The sequence below is a fragment of the Papio anubis genome, chromosome 12 (genome assembly GCF_008728515.1).
Source record: "Papio anubis isolate 15944 chromosome 12, Panubis1.0, whole genome shotgun sequence".
NCBI lineage: Eukaryota > Metazoa > Chordata > Mammalia > Primates > Cercopithecidae > Papio > Papio anubis.
Window position 1 is genome coordinate 70,209,736 of NC_044987.1, and position 19,011 is coordinate 70,228,746.

General features: G+C 41.2%; 1 long non-coding RNA gene across 2 annotated transcripts in view; it reads left to right on the forward strand.

Annotated features, from left to right (window-relative positions):
* Positions 1 to 2,578: 2,578 nt before the first annotated feature.
* The window catches only part of LOC108581961, a 51,112-nt gene continuing 34,679 nt past the window's right edge, over positions 2,579 to 19,011 (forward strand). Inside the window, exons 1-2 of one of the 2 annotated variants that reach the window (XR_002517077.2) lie at positions 2,579 to 2,619; positions 16,662 to 16,728. This is a non-coding gene — a long non-coding RNA (uncharacterized LOC108581961). Of the gene's footprint in view, positions 2,620 to 15,858; positions 16,348 to 16,661; positions 16,729 to 19,011 lie in introns of those variants that run through there. The other variant, XR_002517076.2, reaches the window with a different exon arrangement.

The window sequence follows — 19,011 nt, forward strand, 5'->3', positions numbered from 1 at the left end:
TGGTGATAGCGGACCTGCTGGGTATGAAGCAATTGTTCCCAAACTTTACTAGCCCCGTCGGCCCGGGCGCTCGTCGAGAATGCAGATTCCTGGGTAATGCCAGATACGGTTGGTGATACCGTAGGGCTGGAGTGCAACCCATGAATCTGCATTTTCATCATTTCTGGCGCTCGGCCCGGATGGGGGTGATTAACGGGGATTCGTGGTGGCCCCAAAGGAGCACGCAGAACCTCGGCTGCTGTGCGTTCGCTACCTCTTTTGTTCCCGGAGGCCTTACCCCGGGCCCAGTTTACACAGCCGCCACCTCCTTTTCTTGGTTTCCCACTGGAATCTGGGAAGAAAACTCGCCCTTTGCTTCTCCGCCCCACACCCGACGACGGAGTGTCTAGGGGCCTGGCCGGCCTCGGCCGTGCGGAGAGCTGAGCCTGACGAGCGGGCGCTGATCTGGCGCAGACCCCGCCAGACCTCTTGGGTGGCCCGGAGTAGTCTGGGGAGCCGCGGTACAGGACTGGATAGGGACAGCGGCGTCCACGGGCAAGCAGAAAGTCCGCTTGATGTCTTTGCATCACAGTGGCGCCCTCCCCGCAGGAACGCCCGGCCGCCTGCACTGAACGGTTGCCTGGAGGGAACGGCCAGCCCGCCCTGAAATACTCTCTTTGTGGGCTGCAGCTTTCGGGTATTTTAAGCCATGGTTCTGTGCCCTTCCTTGTTTTTAGAAACACCACAGCCAAAGGCTGCAGGTTGTGTGCTTTCATTTTGTGTTAAGTTGCGTGGTGGAGACCTGGAATCTGTTTTCCAAATAGGCACCTTGAAATAGATACGCTTCTTAAGGGGGGAAAGTACGAGTAGGTCCTATTATTTGCAATATTTTAGCCTTTCCAGACTCCGTAGAAATGACTAAATGAAGATTGGATCGTATTTTCAGGCACTGCGCCAATGACAGAAAATTCCCAACTTGGGGTCAAAAGCAAGAGCAGCTTTCGTTTTTCTTCAGTATGCTTCTGATCAAATATCTAAACTGTTGAAAGAAACCTAACCCTTAATAAGACAATTTGCAGGAGTGCATAGGCAATTTCCTAGGACTGACATTTAGTTCCAAATGTTTTAAAGTCATTTACAACATCATCTCACTCTATAGTAAGCTGTCCATATATTCTCATTATTATTTTAAAATTATTCCTATTAAATCAGTTTCATTTGAACTTTAACCATAAATGCATATATCGTTTTTGGGAAGGGGGTACAATCTTGCTTGAAGAGCAAAGGATTTTATTTTGTAATTGCAGGAGTTGCCTCGCTTCGGAATAATATTGGAATAATATGTTTTCTTGTTTCATATTTTAGAAAAACATTTTACACATGTGCTTCCAAACCAATTTTTTTATTTTTTATTTATTTTTATTATTATACTTTAAGTTCTAGGGTATATGTGCACAATGTGCAGGTTTGTTACATATGTATACATGTGCCATGTGGGTGTGCTGCAATTCGTTAACTCATCATTTACATTAGGTATATCTCCTAACACTATCCCTTCCCCCTCCCCGCACCCCACACCAGGCCCCGGTGTGTGATGTTCCCCTTCCTGTGTCCAAGTGTTCTCATTGTTCAATTCCCACCTATGAGTGAGAACATGTGGTGTTTGGTTTTCTGTCCTTGCAATAGGCTCCCAAACCAATCTTTACACATCTAGTTTACATCTTCATGAAGAGGGAAAACCCAAAATACTAAACTGATAGGTGGAGTAGTGTTTAAATAAGTTCATCTAAAGTTTAGGAATTAGGTCCTGATATGATTTGACTCTGTGTCGCTACCCAAATCTTACATCGAATTATAATCCCCACGTATGGAGGGATTAAAGTGATTAGATTATGAGGACGGTTTCTCCCATGCTGTTCTGATAGTAAGTGAATTCTTACAAGATCTGATGGTTTTATAAATGGTAGTTTTTCCTGCGGTCTCACATGCTGTCTCTCACCTGCCGCCATGTAAGACCTGCCCTGTAAGACGTGCCTACTTCCCCTTCCTCCATGATTGGAAAATTTTGTGAGGCTGCCCAGCCATGGGCAACTGAGTCAATTAAACCTCTTTCCTTTATAAATTACCCAGTCTCTGTATTTCTTTATAGCAATGTGAGAATGGATTAATATAGGGGCCCAAATCTGAAGTGTCTCATAATTAAAGTTCATGAAACGTAACTTTTTTGTAATCGTTTTGTCAAATTATTATAGAATGTTGATGAGACAGATAAGAAAAAATACAATGTAGAACTCAGACCAGTAATACATAGCTAGAATTTATTAAATACATAGTGTAGCCTGGGAAGCTATTGTATACACTTTTTTTGTTTTTGCTTTTTGAGTCAGGTCTCACTCTGTTGCCCATGCTGGAGTGCAGTGGCACGATCTTGGCTCCGTGCAACCTCAGCCTCCTGGGCTCAAATGATCTTTCCACCTCAGTCTCCTGAGTAGCTGGGACTACAGGTGCATGCTGCCATGTCCGGCTAATTTTTGTATTTTTTTATAGCGATGGGGTTTCGCCATGTTACCTAGGCTGATCTCGAACTCTTGGGCTCAAACGATTCACCTACCTTGGCTTCCCAAAGTGCTGGGATTACAGGTATGAGCCACCAGGCCTGGCCTATACACTTGTAAATGTATTAAGTCTTTTACTGTTCACAACAATTTTATTAGATGATTAACCTTATTTTACAGATAAGGAAATTAAGCACAAAGAGGTAAATAACTTACCCCAGTTCCAAGAACTAATTAGTGGCAGAACCTAGATTAGATGTTATGCTGGTTGTGGGAACTACAAACTGTGTTTGTGTGCATACTTGATTTATATTAGGCAGAAAACTATTGTGAATAATATTACAGTAATGTATTAGGTATGGAGGCTGAGCCTCACCATTAAAAAGGACTCAGTACCTCTCTCAGTTCTTGGGAAAAAAAAAAAAGGACTCAGTTTGTTAACCTGTGGCTCAAGTCAAATAATCGCTGGAAGGAGTAATAAAAATTGTGACTGAAACCCCAAATTTGCAGCCTCAGTTGCTGTAGGACATCTGAGATGACAATTGTGTTCATGTTGGTTTTATGAGTTAATTTGTGTTGCACTAGGTTTTCCAGAAGCAGATCATGAGACACAAAACTATGTAGCCAATATTGTAGGTCAGAGTGTGTTGCCCTTACGTTTATACTCCTTCCTTCCTCCCTCAGTTACTAGATGTGGGCTGCCCTGGGAAGGGCATGACTGCAGCTGAGGTCCTAAGCAGGGCAGAGTCCTTGCTTGAAGGAATAGCTGAGTGGCGCATCTTCACGTTGGCCACAATTTGGAACCTTTAATATAAAGATGGTAAATTAACATAGTTTCATTGTTTTTGTGAAAGTTATCATTATTGGGGTGTTGTGTGCTTTGTCAGCCTTCGAGATGTATGAAACATTTAAGGGAATTTCGTGACCACATGTATGATTGGTTTATTGGTATTATATTTGCAAGGGTTATGTGTTTATAAAAATTTCACTGTCTAGATGTTAGATATATTACATTTGTAATTGTAGTTTAAAATGTTTAAGAAAATGTGATTAGTTGATTATGCAAATGATGTTAAATATTTAAGGAATATTTAGTCTGTTAATGCTTGTGAATTAATTAAACCATAGCAGAGCATAAGTGAAAGTGATTGTCAATGTTTTTATACAAAAATTTTGAGATTTATAAATAGACATAATATTTATACATTGAGCTTAAAGGATTGTGACATATGATTTTATAATTTCAATATATTTTGCCTATGTATAAATAAACTTTTTTCTTTTTTTTGAGACAGGGTCTCACTTTGTTATCCAGGCTGGAGTGCAGTGGTGCCATCACAGCTCACTGCAGCCTTGACCTCCTGGGCTCAAGCCTCCTTGACCTCAGCCCTGCGCAAGTAGCTGGGACTACAGGCACCAGGCGTACACTACATACAGGCGTGTACTACACCACGCCTGGCTCATTTTTTGTGTGTGTTTTTTGTAGATCCGGGGTTTCTCCATGTTGCCCAGGCCTGTCTCAATCTCCTGAGCTCAAGCAATCCTCCTGCTTCAGCCTCCCAAAGTGTTGGGATTATAGGTGTGAGCCACCAGGCCCAGCCATGTCTGACTCTTTATCTCTTGATAGGCCCTATCTGCAAGGCAGTATTGTGGCCTCTGACGTCCCAAAACTTACAGAGAAAGCATATTCCCCCAGCTACATTGGAAGAAAGGTTTCATTCATTTTGGGTTATATCTGTGAAGTAAATACACTGGCCATTCAAGGAGTGCTCTGAATGGCCAACTTGGGAGACATACCTCCTTCAGTTTTGAGGACATGAATTTGCTATGCCACCAGAATTTCATGGAGTGGGTGAGTAAGCAGTGCCTAAAAGAAGGGATTCTGGGCAGATGGAAAAGTGAGAGATACCTACTAAATTTCCTTTTCTTGCCCCTTATATCTGATCAGCCACCGAGAAGTCCTAGGCCAGGCATGGTGGCCCATGCCTGTAATCCCAGCACTTTGGGAGGACAAGGCAGGATGATTGCCGGAGCCCAGGAATTCGAGACCAGGGTAACATGGCAAGACGCTATCTCTATAAAAATAAAAAATACATAAATAATACATAAAATAATAATAACAAGAAAAAGTCCTCAATTGTTCTAATCTCTAAGACCAAATTTTCTCTCCAATTCCTCTGCCATCACTCTAGGCTTACTATCAATTTCCTTAACCAATCTCTTAGCTACCAGCCAATCTCTATCAAATTTATCCTGCACACAGAAAAGCACTTTATCTAAAATACAGACATTAAAGTCTTTTTTTTTTTTTTTCTTTTGAGATGAGGTTTCACTGTTGCTCAGGCTGGAGTGCAGTGGTGCCATCATGGCTCACTGCAGCCTCAACCTCCTGGGTTCAGGTGATCCTCCCACCTCAGCCTTCTGAGTAGCTAGGACTACAGGCACGCACCACCACACCAGGCTAATTTTTGTATTTTTTGTAGAGATGAGGTCTCGTCATGTTGCCCAGGCTAGTCTTGAACTCCTGGGCTCAAGTGATCCTCCTGCCTTAGCCCCCCAGAGTGTTAGGATTACAGGTATGAGCTACTGCACCCAGCCTAAAGTCATTTTCTTACTCAAAGTTATCCCATTGTTGGGGTGATCAACTCTTTAACTGGGCATTTAAAGTTTTTAAACTGGATTTGCTTTTCTTTTTTTTCTTTTTATAGAGATAGGGTCTTGCTATGCTGACCAGGCTGCTCTCAAACTCCTCAACTCAGGCAATCTGCCTGCCTCTGCCTCCCAAAGTGCTGGGATTATAGGCATGAGCCACCACACTGACCCAAAACTGGTTTTGCTTTTAAAATTTGTTTTCAATGTTACACAGTGACAGTGCTAGTGTAGCAGGACAAGCGGCAGACAAAACTCAGACACCAAGTTAAAGAAGGAAGGGGTTTATTCGGCCAGGGGCATCGGCAAGACTCCTGTCTCAAAAGCCGAGCTCCCTGAGTGAGCAATTCCTGTCCCTTTTAAGGGCTCACAACTCCAAGGTGGTGCATGTGAGAGGGTCGTGATTGATTGAGCAAGCGGAGAGGGGGTGCTGACTGGGGGTTGCATGCACCGGTAATTAGATCAGAACAAAACAAGATAGGGATTTTCACAGTGCATTTCTATACAATGTCTGTAATCTATAGATAACATAACCAATTAGGTCAGGGGTCGATCTTTAATTACCAGGCCCAGGGTGCGGTGCCAGGCTGTCTGCCCGTGGATTTCATTTCTGCCTTTCAGTTTTTACTTTCTTCTTTGGCGGTAGAAATTGGGCATAAGATGATATGAGGGGTGATCTCCTCCCTTATTCCCCACTTTTGAGACGCTCACTCAATAGTGGGAGTTCTCACTTTCATTTTTACTACCCATGTCTTCTTGCAAGACAGATTGATAGTGATTCATATAGTACACTTGTGCTGAAGCATTTTGGTGAACTAAGGTAGCGATGAAGCTTTTTATTATTTGAAGAAGTACAGGTAGCAAACAAGGGAGCAGTAAGTAGGTTCCTATTATAACTCTTATTATAAGAGTTTTAAATCCTTCTAGTGCTGGGAACCATTTTCTAAACGTGGCCCTAGGATTAAATCTATGCCACACTTGCACGGGCACATGTGCCAGTTTTGTCATATCTCTAACTATGTCTATAACTACTTGCCCTTGATTATCTATGTGTAGGCAGCAATTAGTAAGGTTAAATTTCGTATAGACCTCTCCTTCAGCTGCTAGCAAGTAGTCGAGAGCTAATCTATTTTGATAGATAGCATTTCTCATCTGAGTTTCTTGCCAGACCAGAATAGTCAAGGCTCTGCCGGTTTTATTAGTGATTATTTTTAAGACAGCTTGTAACCGTATGATTTGGTTGATCATGTAAATGGGGGCCCGGTATCCCCATGAGCCATCTTGTGCCTAAGTAGCAGGCCTATAATATTGTGTGATTCTCTCAGGGGGCCATTTATCATTTTTTCAATTTTTTATAACTATGCTTCTCTTTTCATGGGAAGCCTAGACAAGGAAGCCCAGGAGTTCGCCTGTTTTTATGGGCAGTAGGAAGAAAGATGGTTTAATAGTGCCAATAACACAACTACCTGCCCACTGGTCAGGTAATTTGGCATAACTCTATGCCCACATATCCAGTATAATCCAGTGGGGGCTGTCCAGTCGTGGTGGGACTCCAGGTGGGTCCACACAGTTTGCAACTTTGATAATTTACTAAATGGATTTCTCTCTGTGTGATTTGAACTCCACCAAGTGACTGTTTTTGTGGTACTATTATACTTAGTTTCTGTCTCAGACAACTAAGTCATCCTACGGGGTGAGTGAATTCTTTTTCTTCTCTAGTCCAATAATTGAGGCTTTTAGAACCTAGAAATTATCAGGGTGATTCTTTTGAGCCGGGAATTCATCAGGAACTGAGTCTGTAGGTGCTAATTCTCGGGCTTCCTATGGCCATTGATCTCCTATTACAGTTCCTCCACTATATAACATGAAGTGACACTGAGAGACTGGGCTACATGCTCGGCTAATTGCAAAAACAAATTTCTTGTTTTTCCTGGAATTCCTAGTACTAGCGCTTTTAGTTTATCGTAGAAGGTTTGAAATACTGGCTCAGGAGAGCTTTTATAAACTTTTTCTCAAACCGTGATATTTACTTGAAGATCCAGTCTAGCTCCATCAATTTTTAGGGTTACACGTTCCCCTTTTTTTCCAGCGAGGATCAAGGGGATTGGTTATTACTAGCTTTAAGGGGTTACATTGTCCCTTAGTACAGGAAGGGCCATTTTTTCCTTTCTGAAGGTGGGCTGGATCCTTTTCATTTTTTTTTTTAAATCCAAGTGGCCTAAATGACACAAGACCAGTATTTACATTTATTTCCACACAGTCTTACTTTACGACAGATGTACTTATTTTCTGCCATATAGCCTGTTTTCTAATTAAGAGAACTACACCTTATTTTTAACTTATTACTATTAATGACAACACAGGCATCAAATTTTAAGGTGACTTGTTTGGGCACAGCCTTTTTTTTTTTTTTTTCTGTTTTGGCTAACACTTTACTCGTATCGTTTATGAGCCCCTACCAGTCTTCAGTTCTTAATCTTATTTTAAAAACTGTGGTCATGGGAGGCTCAGATGGGTCATAACACACATCAGGTTGGTCATTTCCTGGGCTATGTACCTTGTATAGAATAACATTATACAAACAAGTTCTTTTTAGAGTTCCAGTACACTTATAATAACCGTAAAATAATAGGACCATAGCAACCTTTTGTCCTACCTCAGTGACTTGATGTATACACTGGGAGCAGTCCTCAGTCTGAGGAAGGTCAGTTGAAGTCTTTACTGTACAAGTTCAAATTTTAAGGCAAATGATTCCTGCGATGAGTTTCCTCATGCTTTGGCTGTGCGTGGACCAGTCAGCTTCCGGGTGTGACTGGAGCAGGGCTTTTCGTCTTCTTCAGAGTCACTTTGCAGTGGTTGGCGCAGCTGCTCCCATCCCCGTACCGCTCACAGTCTATAGATGTTTAAGGATGGTCGCGGAGGTTGGGCCTGCTAGAATAAACTGAATCCAACACCTCTACACAGTTATGTTCAACTGGGCTCTTTGATACAGGGAGCAAGGTGGTGGGGTTTAAGATGTGTGCAAACTTCAGTGGTTATGTGGGGATTTTCACTTAGCAAGCTTTGGTACTTGGTTAATCTAGCATTTGTTAACCAATGATGTCCTTTGGTATTTATTAAAGTTACCACAGCATGGGGAGCCTTTATATTCAGGTTTTGCCTAAGGGTTAGTTTATCTGCTTCTTGTGCTAACAGGGCCATTGCTGCTAGGGCCCTTAGACCTGGGGGCCAACCTTTGGAAACCCTGTCTAATTGTTTTGAGAGATAGGCCACTGGGCCCCACAGTCTGAGTTAAAACTCCAACTGCCATTTTTTTTCTCTTTCTGACACATAGAGTGTAAAGAGTTTTGTCAGGTCAGGTAGCCTCAGGGCTGGGGCCAACATGAGTTTTTCTTTTAACTCATGAAAACCTCATTGCTGTTGGTTGTAATACATGTAGTTTATCTAATCTATATTTTTATTAACTGTCACCCACCAAAATATTGACTTAAATCCTGCAGCTATTTGATTTCAAGCTTTAAATTGATCTGGTATTCCTCGTGGGATTCCAATTGTGTCTAAATAGACATGGGAGTCAAAAGATCCATAAGGGGCTTCTCTCACTTTACGATGTCTAATTTTTTTTTCTTCTGGTTGATGAAATGCCAGGGTGAAAGGGATAGCCAATTGGACTAAACTACAAGTGCCACTCAAGTTATTCAGCAGAGTGCCTAGTAAAGATCCACCACAATACCACCATACATCTGCTCGGAGTAAGTCAATTTCACCTCAAACTATTGCATTTAATGCTCCCCTTGTTATATCCTGTGGGGACTTGCCAAGTCAAAGACAGCTCTCTACTTCAGAAAAGTACTTCTGTCCCTCCTGACTCTCCTCAGACTGGGCATTAGTAACTAGGCTGACCAATTGATAAGCTCTTGAAAATTCTTCAGCTCATCGCATCCCTTCAGGTCTCCAAGGAATGCTAAGTTTCCTCCCTATCATGAGAGACACAAAGTGAACTTAGTGTTGGGAGATGAAGGCTGGATGGCCCTCGGGGGCTGACCTGCAGGGTGCCGGACTTTGGGATATAGCAGAGAGAGAGCTTGGCATGACTTATTATTCCAGGCTGTAGAATCCTGGAAAAGAGCTACCATGCAGCCTATGCCTGGTTGACTGGAGGACCACCTTAGTGGAAAGGGGACAGTCTGGGCCTCTGGCCTGCCATGTGCACAATCATAACAATTGCTTTTGTTTAACGTGCAGATGGAATATTTGATCCATTTTAACCAGGCATTTGCATCTTGGTATCCTGTCTTAATTGCTAGAGTTTGTTTTAAGTCTTTAACTTCTATGATCCTCTAGTAAAATGAATGTATGGTTTTAGGAAATTACAAAAAAAGGCTGGGGCAGTCCATCCTTGTTCTTTAGTGGTCCACAGAACATTGGACCAACTATGGCATGAAAGCTCTACATCAGGAGGCAAGACTCCTGGTTGGCACTGGGGTCTTTATCGAAATCTCACTGGATTAAATGGTCCTAGTTTACTAATGCCCAGTCTGAGGAGAGTCAGGAGGGACAGAAGTACTTTTCTCAAGTAGAGAGCTGTCTTTGACTTGGCAAGTCCCCACAGGGTATAACAAGGCGAGCATTAAATGCAATAGTTTGAGGCGAAATTGACTTGGTTATGTTAATAACTAGATGGTCAGCAATAGAACGAGGAAAGAAGAAAGAGTAATAGAATAGATGAAAAGAGTTAGATTTTTCTTAGCTTTAGTTTGATAGGGTTTTCCTCTGGGACTATGGCCCACAACTCTGGAGGGGGTGGCGTTTTCTTGACTCGGGTGTGATGAGTCCATCCTTTTTTGCTGTACGAACAGCAGCCTTGGTGGTTAGCAGCACAAGGTAGGGTCCTTCCCCGGCTGGCTCCAGTTTTTCTTCTTTCCACCTTTCGATGAGAACGTGATCTTCAGGCTGGTGCTGGTTTACCGAAAATTCTGGGGGTAGTACATGTGCTAAAAGACTTTTAGTTTTTGAGAGAAAGGAAAGTGGAAGATAAACCAAGTATATAATTTCTAAGAAATTTACCTTTTGTTTTAAATGTGGGGACCTTGGCAGTGGACTTTATAGTCCTTAGTGCCTTTTTACAGAGAAATTTCCTTTAACATCTATTTTTATTAGTTTTTAAACCAAAGAAAGCCAAGTACTATTTTACATTTAACAATGCTTCTCGTGTAATTTTTATACCAGATAAGCTAAATTTTATCTTTATATTAGTGTGTTATTAATGTTAAACCTTGTAGACATATTTATCTAATTTTTAATATTTCACCATAAGGTAAGATTTTATAGACTCTTTAACCTTTTATAATTTTTGCTAAAGAGCAGATTGGTGCTTTAAGAAAAACCTGTTATGCTTTTACTTTAATGTCCAGTTCACAGAAAAACTGGATGATACTTCTTTAACTTTAGCTAATATGTTTACACACAGAATTTTCTTTACAATTAATGTTTTAAAACTTGCTTAAACCTTCACAACAATGATTTTTTAAAAAACTTTTTAATGTACATAAAAATACACATTCTTATACCTCTTTATAATCCTTTTGCTAAAGGTATATTTTACTTTTCTTATACACCTTGCACATAAACTGGTTTTTTTTTTTTTTTTTTAATAGTTTTACATTCAGGAGGCCTAGTTACTTTTAAATTATACAATATTTTTTGCATAAATTTTTTTAACACTTTTTTAATAACCTTTTTTCACGACTTTTACAGGCAACTTTTAGACATGCCTTAACTTTTTGACTTATTACAAACATTTCTTTTTTTAAACAATAGTTAATTTATTTCAGACAAGAATTTACCGTATAACACTCTTTTTATATAAATTCTGCCCCTCCACTTTTTTTCCCCTTTTTTTTCCCGAAGATGATAACCATTCTTTTCCAAAGTGAACTTTTTTTCATGTCTGTGGACTAGACTGTCTAAGGCCACAAGAATAGAAGCTACTGTAATACATGTTACATTGTTAACTTTTAGCAAACTTTACTTTTGTTGAAAACCTTGTGTTTGGGATTTTAATTATGCTTTGCTATTAATAAGACCTTGTTTTGTCCAAATTAGAATTGGTATGATGGCTTTTTTTTTTTTTTTTTTAATTACCCAGGAGGAACCATGATCATCCTGTCCTGAAGGGAGTTCCTCCTAGGTCTGGTCAGACTTTCGTATGGTAATTAAGATTTAGATCCCCTGTTAGGAAACCTGCTGGGTTAAGGGAATTTTCAGGGGTTAATGTTAAATCATCTTTCTTTCTCTCTTTGACTTTGTCTCTCTCTCTTTGACTTTCCTTTTGCCTCTGTCCCTCTCTCTCTCTCTGCCTCTTTCTCTCTCTCTCTCTCTCCTTGACTCCCTCTTTGTCTCTTCCTCTCTGTCTCTTCCTCTCTCTTTTTGCCTCTTTTCATCTGTCTCTTTCCTTTCTCTCTCTCTGCTGGTCTTTCCTTGCCTCTGCCAGCCGCTATGCTGCTGTTCTCTCAACCACTGTGTGTTAGGCGCGGGGAGTCTAAAACCAGCTGTAACCAAGTGTCTATGTACCGGAGCTGGTCTGGGTGCCCTGGCCTACAGGTTACCTTGTGCCATACCTTTGAAACAGGGGACCTGTCCAAGCTTCCTTCTAATGGCCAACCTACCTCTAATGCTGGCCAATCTATCTTACACAAAGTTTTAAGTTTTTCTGGTGTCATAGTACTCCATAAGTCTCCCTTAAATGCTTTTCTTGAAATTTTTCAACATAGCTCTTAGTGGGGTGGGCTTACTTTGTGCCTCACCCACGTTTCCTCGAGACAAAACACCATGCTCACACCACACGCACACCACAAAACAAAGAATGGGTAAAAAGGGCACACACACACTTTTGTAGTTTACACCAAACCAAAATCAAAACCAAAATCAGAGTATCCAGAAATCCAAGCCAGGTCAAAACCAAAGTATCAAGCAATCCAAGGCAAGTCAAAAACAAAAACCGAAGTGCTGGTACAGGCACACCGTGGGTGATCAGGCCACACTTCCACTCAAATGGAGTAGGCAAGTTCCCAAGACCAATCCTGTCAAGCAATTCAAACCAAGTCAAAACCAAAACCAAAGTGCCGATAAAGGCACGCCCTGGGTGATCAGGCCACGTTTCCACTCAAATGGAGTGGGCAAGTTCCCAAGACTGGTCCCGTCAAGCAATTCAAACAAAGTCAAAACCAAAACCAAAGTGCCGATAAAGGCACACCATGGGTGATCAGGCCACGCTTCCACTCAAATGGAGTGGGCAAGTTTCAAAGACTAGTCTTACCAAGTTTTAGATGTCCAGACTCCAAGTGCCCGTTCGTTCCCAGTGTTCAGCCACTGCTTTGATCCTCCACGGGGCCCTGCCACACCCTGCTCAGGCGAGGCATCCCACTGGGACAAATGCCTACCCAGGAGCACTCTCAGGAACCTCGTTGCTCAGGGTTGGAGTCCCCCTCAGGGATGTTCCACAGGGCAGGCTTAAGCAGCCTAAGGAGGTGTCTCGACCATCCGACCATCCGCCAATCACCTCGCTTCCCAGTCAGGAAACCAAGAAATGTAGCAGGACAAGCGGCAGACAAAACTCCTCAGATACCAAGTTAAAGAAGGAAGGAGTTTATTCGGCCAGGGGCATCGGCAACATGCCTGTCTCAAGAGCCAAGCTCCCCAAGTGAGCAATTCCTGTCCCTTTTAGGGGCTCACAACTCTAAGGGGGTGCGTGTGAGAGGGTCGTGATTGAGCAGGCGGGGGTACGCGACTGGGGGCTGCATGCACCGGGTAATTAGATCGGAACAAAACAAGATAGGGATTTTCACAATGCGCTTCTATACAATGTCTGTAATCTATAGATAACATAACCGATTAGGTCAGGGGTCGATCTTTAACTACCAGGCCCAGGGTGTGGCACCGGGCTGTCTGCCTTTGGATTTCATTTCTGCCTTTTAGTTTTTACTTCTTCTTTCTTTGGAGGCAGAAATTGGGCATAAGATGATATGAGGGGTGGTCTCCCTTACTAGGTGGAAAGTAAGGCAACTATGGTCAGGAATATCTGGAACTCCCTCTCCTCAGCTGGTGGTCTTGTGATGTATAGTTTACTTGTTCTGGCTTAAAGGCCCAAGTTTGAGGTATTCTTTTTGTTGTTTTGTTTTAATTTTAATCCAAGCAATGCAAACATAGAGTTTAAAAATTCAAGTACAACTAAGAGTATTATAGACAATAATAAAAAAAAAAAACATTTCTTGGCTCCTTCTTCTGATGCAATGCCTTGTAACATTTTATGCCATTCAGGAGTTCCAGGCCAGCCTGGGAAACATAGCAAGACCCTGTCTCAAACAACAACAACAAAAATAAATCCAATAACTCTTAGGTTTGTGAAAATTGTCAGAATCAAGATAGAGTCCCTAGTGTGTGTGGGGAAACAAACAAACAAACAAACAAAAAACAGAGAAGTAGAACCCAGGAAGGCCTTTAAGAGAGGATTCTCATGCACAGATGCCTGCTAACAAAAACTGTCACAAAACACTGCAAAACCACAACCTTGCACAAATGCTGTCAAAATCTTACACAAAAAATAACTTCTTCAAGGACATTTGCCCAGCAACTTCCTGTGCAATCTTGGACTGGTGTCACCCTTGCTACTGATCTTTGTAGCCAAAGATAATTATCTCAAAATAATTATAATCCTCCACATTTTTCCCTTTAAAAACCTTTGTCTTCCCTTACCTCCCTGAATGTGCACATAGTTTACTATGGCACACATATTCCCACTGGAATGCTTTATTCCCAAATAAACATCATTTTCTTCTAGACAGCCTCCCTCTGTTATTTAGGTTGAAAGATTAATACTATTGTTTTTAGTTTCCACTTCCCTGAAGCAGGAAAAATTTTATATTCCTCTACTTGTGTAAGAATTTGCCTATGAAATGTTAATTGGCTCTATAGTTACTGATTATTCCAGTGATATTTTAGTGCCCCTTTCAGATAAATCATTTGGGCAACTCTCCAGCTGCTCACCTTTTAATTCAGATCTGGTTGTGGTTAAAAAAAAAGAGCAGGAATATACAAAAATTAATTGGGCATGATGGGGTGCAAGCCTGTAATCCCAGCTGCTCTGGAAGCTGAAGCAGGAGAATCGCTTGAACCCAGGAAGTGGAGGTTGCAGTGAGCTGAAATCACACTATTGCACTCCAGCCTGGGTGACAGAGTGAGACTTCTGACTCAAAAAACAAAACAAAACAAACAAGCCAGGCACAGTGGTTCACATCTGTAATCCCAGCACTTTGGGAGGCCGAGGCGAGCAGATCACCTGAGGTCAGGAGTTTGACACCAGCCTGGCCAACATACTGAAACGCTGTCTCTACTGAAAATACAAAAATTAGCTGGATGTGGTGGGGCACACCTGTAGTCCCAGCTACTCAGGAGGCTGAGGCAGGAGAATCATTTGAACCCAGGAGGCAGAGGTTGCAGTGAGCTGAGATTGAACCATTGCACTCTAGCGTGGGCGACAGAGCGAGGCTCCGTCTCAAAAAAATTAAAAAGGCAGGATTGTGTGTACAGCAGGTACAGCAGAAGGTGAAGGAGGGTAGTTCACTCAGAAAAGAACTGTGGCAGATATTGCAACATCTCTAGTGTAATTCTCTTTAATTTATAAAAAGCTAATCACTTTGTTACTTTAAATCATGACACACCTCAGAAATGTCATATACTCCTTTTCTAGACACTACAGTTGAAACTGTTGGTCTAGGAAAAAAACAAATTATTGGGCCCCAAATTGAGAGGCTTGAATATTACAAATCAGACACTTTTTCATATTTTTGGGGAGAAGGACAGGTTTACTTGTATTGAGAACCCAAGTTTCAAATAATAATAATTTAATTAAAATAATTTTTTTTTGAGATGGGGTCTCACTCTGTCACCCAGGCTGAAGTGCAGTGGCACAGTCTTGGCTCACTGCCACTTCCACCTCCTGGGCTCCAGTGATTCTCCCACCTCAGCCTCCCTGGTAGCTGGGACTACAGGTGCCCACCCCGACTCCCAGCTATTTTTTTGGTGTTTTTGGTAAAGATGGGGTTGCACCATGTTGCCCAGGTTGGGCTCAAAACTCCTGAGCTCAAGTGCTCTGCTCACCTTGGCCTCCCAAAGTGCTGGGATTACAGGTGTGAGCCACTGTACCTGGCCCATTAATAATCATTTGTCTGGAACTTTACAGAGTACCTGCACAATCACTCTCTCATTTGAAACTTGAGACAACTTATTTAATTAAGCAGGGAAGTATTCTCATCCCTATTTACAAGGAATGAGGAATCTGAGGTTTAGAGAAGTTGATGGGGTTATGCAAAACTATATGCAACATACAGTTTTTGGAATAGGCAGTGCTTGGATCCGTTTTCCTGATTCAGATCAGTGTCTTTTATACTTCCTTTTCTTATTTATTTATTTATTTATTTATTTTTTTGAGACGGAGTCTCGCTCTGTCGCCCAGGCTGGAGTGCAGTGGCCGGATCTCAGCTCACTGCAAGCCCCGCCTCCTGGGTTTACGCCATTCTCCTGCCTCAGCCTCCCGAGTAGCTGGGACTACAGGCGCCCGCCACCTCGCCTGGCTAATTTTTTTGTATTTTTTAGTAGAGACGGGTTTTCACCGTGTTAGCCAGAATGGTCTCGATCTCGACCTCGTGATCTGCCCGTCTCGGCCTCCCAAAGTGCTGGGATTATACTTCCTTTTCTTAAGAAAGTTTTCAGGATTGGGATAATGCAGTTACCGAGTAGTTCTGCTAAGTTATTGATCTTGGGCTAAATAATATAGTCAGAACTGTCATTTGGAAAAACACTATGTTCTTCCAGAGTTACCCTCTTATAGAAAGTGAAAACTAATCTTACTCCCTTAACTTTCTCGGGAAGGTTGATGTTAAACTTTTAAAAGCCACCCCTTTAAAAAGAATGCTAGATATAGACAATTTTTAAAGCCAAAGTGAAGGTTTACAAGTCATTTAAACACTCAATTACTTGGGGAGAGCCTGAAATGCCAGCGGATGGGGTTATTTATAGCACTGTGCTGAGAGCCAGTATATATATTTATTTGTACGAGAGTGGAATCTTGGCTCTGGATCATTTCCTGACTTGTTTGAGACTCTGAGTAAGTCATTTATTATGTCTGTATTTTGGAATTATAGCCTTGCCTCAAAGGTGTGTTCTGTGATTAAATGAACTTCTATTTGTAAATCTTGTTTAAATTTCTCTGATGAAAGGCATATCAGTGTTGATAGTTGTGGAGGATAAGAACGCTGACAATAATAATAAGTATGATAATATCAGTGCCTTGAATTTATGCAGTATCATTACTTTGAGGTTTTGAGTGCCTCCCATGTAACATATATTCTATAACAAAAAACTGTAATTACAAACATTTCACAATAAATCATTCTTACTGTGATTTTTTTTTACTTGCAGAATTGAGCATACCACAAAAAAGTTCTCATTTTGTGTCCTCCCATCCCATTCTCCCCGTTAACCAAAGGTAATCACAGTTAATTGTTTTGTATATATCCAGATGTATATGTATACATACTAATGTATATGAGTGATATAAATATTTTATAAATTATTCCACAACTTATAAAATATTTATAATGTTTTGACCTTATCAATATGCCTTGAAGAAATTTTCATGTTAGCATGTAAATCTTTCTTTTTAATAAGTGCATAGTTTCCCAGTTGATTTATTTAATCATTCCCTTATGAAAAGATTCTTGAGTTGTTTCTAATTTTTCAACATTAGAAACAACGCTACAATGAATGTCCTATATATACATCTTTGCACATCTTTGTGTGTATTGCTGTAGGTTAGATTTCTAACATGGCTTAAACTTTCTTTTTTTTTTTTTTTTTTTGAGATGGAGTCTTGTTGCAGTCTGGCTGAGGCAGTGGCTTGATCTCAGCTCACTGCAAGCCCAGCCTGGTTTACTTTATCTCTTCTGCCTCAGCCTCCCAAGTAGCTACAGGCTGCCTCGGCCAATTCGCCTCGCTAGTTTTTTTTTTGTATTTTTAGTAGAGACGGGTTTCTCATTTGTAAGCACAGGGATGGTCTCGATCTCCTGATTCTCGTGGATCCCAACGCCTCTGCCTCGGCCTCCCAAAGTGGATTATAATTTGAGCCACGCCGCCCGCCCCATATTTAACCATCGCCTGATTAAATTAAATTTAAAGCCCATCAATGTAATTCTCCATAAATAGCATATCATGTCTTTCCTATGGTCAAATTACTGTTTTCGGCATCGTCTCCCACCTTTGCATATGTAACAGATTTCTCAAAATTCATCGACTTTTCTGTCCACTAATGAGGTTGAGCATCTTTTTGTAAGTTTATCAACCATTTACATTTATTCTTTCAGAACTGCCTGTTCAGATTATCTCCATTTTCCCCATGGTTTCTGTTTCTGTTTCTTCTCCTTCTCTCTCTTCTTCTTTCTTTCTCCTTTTCCTTCTTCCTTTCTCCTTTCCCTATTCGTGATCGAAGAGAACGATCCATAATCCTCGACCGGACGATCGACTTTGGTTTGACATACATCTGACGAAAGATGATCGATGAACGTCCACGACCACCTGGCTGGTTCTGTCTGACAAATCTTATTTTGATTATGAACACTGTTGTTGCGCTTTATTAAGAAAAAAAAGTTTTAATATTTATGAAATCAAGTCCAGTGTGGTGGTGCATGCCCATAGTCTCAGCTACTTGGGAGACTGAGCAGGGAGGGTTGCTTGAGCCCAGGAAGTTGAGACTGCTGTGAGCCATGATGGCACCACTGCACTCCAGCTTGGGTGACAGAGCAAGACCGTGTCTCAAATAAAATAAAATAAAATAAAATAAAATAATGAAATCAATCTTTTCATTTGTCAACTAAAGGAAAAAAAAGTCAGGCTTTTAAAGAATTAACATTAGTTAATTCTCAGAAGTTACAACGTTAGTTTTATTCAGAGTCTTACTGAGCATTGCAACCCAGGAGAGTCTTTCAGAGAGTCTCTGTTAGACTGCTCCAAAGCAGCGTTTCAGCCCTCAGCTTCTATACAGGCGGTGGAGGTTCTGCATGTGCTTGGAAGTTACCTAAAGGTGCTCAGAGGTTACATTAGTGCAAAATCTCATCAAAGTTCAGGAGCGAGAGTACATTCAGTTATAGATCACAGAGGCATATTCATTAATCCTGTCAGATGTTATCTTATGGATAGGAAAAGGTAAGGGCTCACTGAACTTATCTTTTCCACAAATGCAGTGATTCAGACGTGGGAAACTGTGCTCTATCCTACTTATGGTCTTCAAGCATTTTTCCAGAGAGCTGAGCTCAGTCACTGAGTCAGGGGTTTGGGAAGTTTATGCTGACAAGCAGAATGAGCAAACGTGGTTCTTCACAGCAAGGGCGGACGGTGTGGCTAGCCAGAGGCAGATGTTTGCTACTTTGCCTCACACATTTGTGACTTTTGGGATTTGTGTCTTCTTAAGAAGGAAGCTCTTCTATCACCCCTACCTTAAGATTATAAAATAGTGTCCTCATATTGTTTCTGCTATTTTTAAAAGCATCAAGTGCTCTTTAATCCTTGTGAGGTGTATTCTGAATAGCTATGAGAAAGGAACCTATTTTATTATTTTACCAAATGTTTAGCCAGTTGCTTCAAATATGCTAATTAGTTCATTTTAATCCCAGTAATTTGAAATGCCATCTTTCAAAAATATCAAAGATTCGTAATTCTTGATTCTATTTCTAGACAGAGCCATTTGCCTAATTCAGTATTAATATTGCATTATTTA